Genomic DNA, 8,462 nt, shown 5'->3' with positions numbered 1-8,462 from the left:
TTAAAAGCATATTCAAACCAATATTTAATCTTTAACCATTCCGTCTAATAAATCCACAGCTAATCTTTTAAAACTATCCCAAAAACATTCTTATTAGTTGAAATGTCTTAATGTTGCCAGTGTCGACCACTCCTGAATAACCCGCTTGCGAAGGCGGTGGGGGGGTTGGACTAGAAGACCTCTAAGGTCCCTTCAAACCCTATTACTCTATGTTCTGAATGTTTATGGCCTAGGCAAGTCATCTTTATATTGTTCTACTTTTGGAGTGTGAAGTTTCGGGACGGTTTTCAAGGCAAACTCAGCCAGCCTTCCATCCTGGAAAAAAAAGACTCCGAGTCCTATATGTTTCCCCGAGAACATGGGTTTTGCAATCCAATATATCCAGGAACGCAGCCAAGTTGCTGAGACGCCGGATGCAAGAAGGCAAACGCAGGGAACGTTCCTATGCGCTAGGGAAAAAAAATGAGAAAAAAAAGGCGGAATCTGTATTAAATGATCACTCAAAATCATCTGTATAAATGCAACCTTGGACATTAAAACCGGGGTTTTGGTCTGGTGCCGATCCCCTGTGTGGTTTTCTTACTTGTGTACAGAGATACAGGCAGTTCTGGCTTTACGACCACCGCTTGATGTTGCTGGGTTTTAAATGAGTTTTGCCCCATTTTAAATGACTTTTCTTGCCCCGTTTGTGAAGTGAATCACTGCCCGTTGTTAAACGAGTAACCCGGTTGTTGAGGGAATCCGCTTTCCCCCTGGACTTTGCTTTTCAGAAGGTCTCAAAAGGGGATCGCGTGATCTTGGGACGTAGCAACGGTCATAAATACGGACCCCTTGCCAAGCATCTGCCAAAGTTCCTAACAGCGAGGAGAATTAGCCCGTGGAACAGCTTGCCACCAGACGTCGCGGGTGCTCCATCACGGGAGGTTTTTAAGAAGAGAGAGGAAGCGCCATTTGTCTGGAATGGCAAAGGGTCTCCTGCGTGAGCAGGGGCTGGACTAGAAGACCTTTCAGGGTCCCTTCTCGCTCTATCCTGATTCTGATTCGAATTTTGATCACGTGAACACGGGGAGGCTGCAAATGCGTAAATGTGAAAAATGGTCATAAGTCACTTTGTTTTGCCAGTGCCTTTGTAACTCTGAATGGTCACTAAACAATCTGTTATAAGTCAAGGACGACGTGTATAGAGATGGGTGTTGGGATTTTGGTTTAAAAGAAAAAAGAAGTCATGCATTTGAAGTTTGCTGGTGGCAGTCAGACCCCAAACAACGTGCTACAACAGTGCGGTGCTCACATCTTCGCTTTACAACCATTCATTCAGTACCCGTTCGTCGTTACGACAGCGCCGAAAAAAAAGGAACTTGCAATCAGTCCTCACACTTACAACCATTGCAGCATCTCCATGGCCAAGTGGTCAAAATTTGGGTGCTGGGCAACCAGCAGCTTTTATCCCAGTTTCACCGTCCTGTGGTCACACAATCTCCGTCTGTGACCTTCCTAGCCATCTTTTGACAGAGTCAATGGGGGAGGGGAATCCCGATTTGCTTAATGACCGTGCGATTCACTTAACAGCTGCAGGGATATACCATGGCCAAAAAGTCATAAAATTGGGCGCAACCCACTTAAGATAACCTTGCAACCAACTTGAAACTTTCCTTGTTTAGCAACAGAGATTTTGTTCCCGTTGTGGTTATAAATCGAGGACTAATTGTAGTCTCTTTTGGAAATTAAGAGCCCGGTTGGCTCTGGCGAGATGCTCAGTGGTTTCATCCCCAGTTCAAATCCTGATGTCCTTTGTCCGTCTGTCCGTCCCACATTATTTTGCATTTTGCTTTATTTTTGAGAGCCTGGCTGGTGCGGTTTTTTTAAGCCGACAGCTGCACCGGGCTGGCTCAGAACCTAAGCAGGGATGAGAAGTTTTGGACACTGTCCAAGGAACAGGAAAAATATTTCTGAAGAATGACTGAATAACCGAGTTAGGAGGGACCATGGAGGTCCTCTAGTCCAACCCCCCCGCTCAAGCAGGAAACCCCATACCATTTCAGAGAAACGACCGTCCAGTCTCTTCTTGGAAGCCTCCATTGATGGAGCAACCACGACTTCTGAAGGCAAGCCGTTCCACTGAATAAGAGAACAACAGAGCTGGAAGGGACCTTGGAGGTCATCTAGTCCAACCCCCTGCTCAAGCGGGAGACCCTAACCTACACTGTTTCAGACAAATGGTTGTCCGGTCTCTTCTTGAAAGCCTCCAGTGATGGAGCACCCACAATCTCTGGAGGCAGGTTGTTCCACTAAAGGTAAATGTGTCTAGAACGTGAAGGTGCAGAAGCGTGACTCAAAGGAGATTTTATTTTCATTCAGACAAACTATAAACCTTTTACCTACTGTATGTTTTTTTTTCTTTAATACAATCCCAGTTTCCTCCCAGTTTTTTCATGCCAGGGACCTTAATTTAAGACAGGGCAATCTTTTTAAAAAAAGCAATTTTATTTCTAGTCCTTCGCTGTCCTGTCCCCACTTTCATCTAACAAAAGTCCTCCCGTCTCTGCACTTTTCCACCTGTCTTTTTCTTCAGCAGCAGCTTCGGAAGGCGCTGAGCAGACAGGAAAGCTAGACTTATCCCCTCCTTTCCCTCCCGTCTCTGCACTTTTCCACCTGTCTTTTTCTTCAGCAGCAGCTTCGGAAGGCGCTGAGCAGACAGGAAAGCTAGACTTATCCCCTCCTTTCCACCTTTGTGCAAGGCTGGGGAGAAGCCGAGGATTTTATTTATTTATTTCGTTTATTTATGTTTGCTATTTCTGAACCGCCCACCTGCCTCAAAGAGCAGCTCTGGGCGATGTGCGATGTAATAGAAGTGGCAAGTAAAAGCAACGTAGGAAAATCGAAATTAAAAATCAAATTAGAGTGAAATGTTTTACCATTGGTAGAATAATGACAGTTAAACATCCAAAAGGTTAAAGAAAAAGATATGTATATATTCGTTATAAAAATTATGAATTGGAAATCATTTTTAATTTTTATTACCACTAACCACTAATGAAAATATTTACTGTTATATTTTATGTATTTATGTATCATATTTTATTATATCTGCAAGCATACACACACATATAGATGACGGATAGATATAGATATAAATATATACATACATAAACATGCATACACATACTATATACATAAATACACTATATACATATATACATATGTACATACAAGTACACACACATGCACATGCACACACATATGTATATATATACACATAATATAGTCTTTTTCTCTATATATTATATATATATATATAGTGTGAGTGTGTGTGTGTGTATATATATATTGTGTATATGTGTGTATTATATATATTGTGTATATGTGTGTATTATGCAGACATATGCACACTTGCAGAAGCAAAGCCTCTTATGAAATCAGGGGCCCAGCTGGCTGGCTGATGCTCCAGCCAAGAGGCAGGGATTTTAATTTTCATTTTTTGCAACCCATCTCCAAAGACGTCTCTCTCTCTCTCTCTCTCTCTCTCTCTCTCTCTCTCTCTCTCACACACACACACACACACACACACACACACACACACACACACACAGACACACGTCTCCCACTGGCATCTCCCCTTTTGCCAAGGACCGCCTAGGCCCCCTCCCTCTCCTCTGCAACTCCTGTTGCCACGGAAACTGCCTCCGCAGGATGAGGCGCCAAGGCAACCCATCACTCAGCCAGCCAGCCAATGGGAAAAGGCTTCTGTCCTGCCCTCCTGGCCGTCACCTGGGCGACCAATGAGCTCCTCACCTGTTTTGGGAAGCGCTCAGTCACACCGAGGGGCCAATCAGAGCCTTCCCTGCCCCAGGAAGCTCCCAGTCGCTTTGGCAACATCAGCCGGGCATCTGGCTAGCCTTTCCTGCTTTGTGCCAGCCGGCTTGGATGCTGGGAAGGCATCGCCAGATTGGCCAAGGCAGCACCGCCAGCCGCTCAGGATGGGCTCCACATCACCCAGGATGCCCTGCCTGGTGGGTCCTTTTACAACACCCAGGGAGGAAAGCCATCCAACCATCTTGGATCCAGAAAATTGTAAAATAAAATCTATGTTATAAATCATATCAAATGTTCGATCATAGTTTTTGGGGATTATAAATAATTGTATTATACGTGTCGCCCCGAGTCCCTCTCTGGGGGTGGGGTTGGGGGGAACAGACAGTTAAGAAATACAAAATATCATTTATTTATTTATTTTGCACAATTTCTATTTTGACATCGGCCTAACACAAATTACAAAAGCCAAGAAACATCATAGGGAAATAGGAGAGGGAGAAGGAGAAGGAGAAGGGAAAGGCAAACATTGACGTCCGACTTTTTTCAGCTCAGCAGAAGAGAAATAATTTTATCTTTACTATTTTACTTACAGAGCATTATAGACGTTTCGTTTACTTATTTTATTTGCAAAGTAGTCCTACAAAAGTAATTTCAGGGTTAAGGTATATTGTTCAGGGATTAGATATAAAAATAACAAATCCATTAATAAGAGCAATACTGTAGCCCTAAAAAAATAAATATATAAATGTGAGCATTACGTCGTTGTTCAGGGATTAGAATAAAAATAATAAATGAGCATTAATAAGAGCAACAATACTTTAAAAATAGGGTATCAGCAACAGCAATAAAAATAAGATACAGATAAAAGATGAATTTCTTTTTCCCTGTTCCCTGATTTTGAGAGTTACAGAGTTGATGCTCGATTCATTTTGCGGCAGACTAAAAACAATTTTTGGATGCATGAATCCATTCCGGATGAGTTGCCTTTAAGTAATATTTTTTGAAAGTAAGCTGTAAACAGGGTTTAGATTAACCACTGAGCGGGCAACATATAAACGGATTTCATCAGACACAGGTTATGGATTTTATCTGGATTTTGACTCCTGCGAATTTTACTGTCCTGTTTTTTCATTGCATTCTTTTTTTCTGTTTAGGAAGATCTAGCTTTTTATGGAAACTAATCAAGGAGAGAAGCAACCCAGAACTAAGGAGAAACTTCCTGACAATGAGAACAATTAACCGGTGGAACTACCTGCCTCCAGAAGTGGTGAATGCTCCAACACTGGATGTTTTTAAGAAGAGACTAGACAGCCATTTGTTTGAAATGGGATAGTTTAATGAGGAGAAGTGTTAGCTAGGTTGACATAATAGCAGCGTTCCAATATCTCAGGGGCTGCCCCAAAGAAGAGGCAGTCAAGCTATTCCCCAAAGCACCCGAAGGCAGGACAAGAAGCAACGGATGGAAACTAGTCAAGGAGAGAAGCAACCTAGAACTAAGGAGAAACTTCCTGACAGTGAGAACAATTAACTGGTGGAACTACCTGCCTCCAAGAAGTGGTGAATGCTCCAACACTGGAAGTTTTTAAGAAAAGACTGGACAGCCTTCTGTCTGAAATGGTAGGTTTCCTGCCTGAGCAGGGGGTTGGACTAGAAGACCTCCAGGGTCCCTTCCAACACTATTATTTTACGTTCCATAAGAGCAAATGATTAAAAAGCTAAATCCTTTTCTTCCCATCTTCTTTTTATTTCCACTCTCTTCTTTTTCACCAGAAGATCAAATCACCTTTCAATCATTCAAAGATCATCTTGCTACCTGAATTTCCAGCTTCATTATTACCCTGAATTAAGGGATTACAGGGTTGTAAAAAAGGGAGGGTTTTTAAATAGCCTTTAAATAAAGGAGATATTAGCATTTGAGCAAGGCATCTGATGCCTGCTTTTGAAGTTCAGGAAGCCACGTTTCCTTTGTCAGCTAAAGCCATTTTCTTTCTTTAATATGCAAAAACTAGCCTATTCATAAACTAAACAATAGGGAGGCTATCTTGGAGTCCTTGAGTGTTGTTAAAGAAACAAGCCCAGATGCAAAAGGGGAAAATGCAAATTATTTTAAGTGTGTCTGTCTTTTCTTACACCTAATTAATGTCCCTTATTATTTAATGTGTTGCTTTCTAGCTCATATCATAAGCTTCTGTGCCCTAAAGACGTCACTTAATAAATGCTTATATTTTGCATGAATTATTTGGTGGTTTGTATTTTGGCATGGGCAAATTAAACCCCTTTGCAAAGGTCTAATTCAGGGATCCATTTATTAGCTCCATGCCAAACTTGGGGTGTCTTGAGCTTCAAGGCAACAATTGGGGTTCCGCTTTTATTGATTTACTTAATGACTTATTGATTGCATTTGTTTGCTGCCCACCTTGCTTTGAAGTGATTCTGGGTGGTTTACAATATTAACGATAAAGCCATAAACGATAAATATTTCTAAAAGCAATAAAAATAGAATTATAGTCAAAAGTTACAGTTATTTATTTATTTATTTATTTATTTAATTTGTATACCGCCCTTCTCCCGAAGGACTCAGTTAGAAGATGGGGAGGGAGGAAGTAGGCTGTATGTGTGAGGGAGACGGGATTTTCTCTTTTTTCAGGGATCTCCACACTTGGCGACTTTAAGACTCGTGGACTTCAGCTCCCAGACTTCCCACTCAGCACGGCTGGCTGGGGAATTCTGGGAGTTGAAGTCTACGTGTCTTAAAAGTTGCTAATGTTGGAGAGCCCTGGTATAGGATAGCTTGCTTGAGCAGGAGGTTAGACTAGAATACCCCTAAGGTGACTTCAAACTCTGTTACTCCGTATTCTAAATCAGGGGTCTTCAAACCTGGCCCTTTTATGACTTGTGGACTTCAACTCCCAGAGTTCCTCAGCCAGCGTGCCTGGCTGGGGAACTCTGGGAGTTGAAGTCCACGAGTCATAAAAGGGCCAAATTTGAAGAGCCCTGGGCTAAATGAATTCTGGGAGCTGAAGTCCACAAGTCTTAAAGTCGCCAAGTTTGGAGACCCCTGTCTTAATTCACCAACCACCTCCACTTTTCCTATCCAAAGGTGAAGAGGAGTTTTCCTTGATTTCAGCATGAAGCCTGCTGATTTTATTCCCAGCAGGGGAAAAAAAACACTGCTCCTCCCGAGATCCTATTTTCTGCTCTGGCTTCCCCTGAGATTTCCTTGTGGTCTCCTATCCAGCTCTTTTTAGCTTATTCACCCAAGACTCAGTAGATGCTGCACCCTAGGTGACCTTTCCCTATGTGATAAATATATTATTCTACAACTGCAACAAACAGTCCGGAGAGCCATTGACGGGAGACATCAGTCAACCCATTTGCAAGGGCGGGGGGGGGGGGGGAGAGGGCGCCAGGTTGGCGATAGAGGCGCCGCCGCGGCCAGCGAAGGCTGTCCCGCGAAAGACCGCCACGGCGCACGCGCAAGCAGAGCTGGAAGGCGGGGCTTTCGCGGCAATGGTGGCGGCGAATGAAGGAACGGGCGTTGGGATCGTCCTCAAGGGGCGGGGACGACGGAGGGAGTTGCCTGCGTCACGGAGCGAACGGTTCAATGAGAGCGAAGGGCGGCGGTGCTTGGGCCCGCCAGGCTTCCGTAGGCCCTCCTGGTTTCCCTGGAGATCGGCGCGCGCTGGGCCGCGTTGCTAGGAGACGGGAAGACGCGCACACGCGCGCGCGCGCGAGGCAGGTAAAGGGGAAAGGAGGCGGGAGGGGAGGAGCTGCTCGTCTTAAATGGAGCCTCCAGGGACGGGCGCAGTCTACCCCTGGAAAGCAGCCGTTTCCGGGTAGTGGCTGCTGCGCCCCCTAGGTCCTCCGTGCTGGCGGAGGGGCGGGACTCTAAATTGAGACTAACCCCTGGAACATATTTTATTTTATTATTTATTTTATTTTATTTTATTTATTTTGTTTATTTTATTTTTAGCGCATGGCATATCATACGCGGGTTAGCTATGCATCTTGACATTTCTCCTAATTTAATAAAATAAATGTACCTGGAATAAAACCCTGGCTCACGTTGGTGCTCCTGTCTTTGGCTTGGGATGGGAGCTTTGCCTTCCTCCCTTCCAAGGGTTTTTTTTAAATTAATATAATTTATTTTAATTAGACAGGACTTTGGGCAGCTTGCACAATCCACCACCCAAAAAACAAAACAAAACAAATTGCTTTGGGGGGGGTGTTATTGGGGGGGAGAAGGAAGAGATGAGACTGTGGGGTGCCCCTCCCTTGGGGATCGCAACCCCCTTTTTGGGGTCTTTTATCGCTTCAGAAGAACACTATTTATTTAAGTAAAGTAATATTTTATTTATTATTAAATGTATTTGCTGCTCGTCTCACTTTGGGGCTACTTAGGATGACTTACAACAGTAGAACCTAAAATTATAAAAAGATATCAATATAACAACAGTAAAACAATGAAATAATAAAAAAAATTACAGCAATATGAATTAAAAGACAGCAGGATGTACAGGGGGTTAGTTCACTCACACACACACACACATGTTCAAATAAGTAAGAATGTATATATGGATATTCACTTTATTTGAATATACTTTGTGTGTGTGTGTGTGTGTGTGTGTGTTCAAATTAAGTGAATGTAT

The sequence above is a fragment of the Vipera berus genome (assembly GCF_964194415.1).
Source record: "Vipera berus genome assembly, chromosome: 3".
Lineage (NCBI taxonomy): Eukaryota > Metazoa > Chordata > Lepidosauria > Squamata > Viperidae > Vipera > Vipera berus.
Note: the sequence above shows the minus strand (reverse complement) of the source record.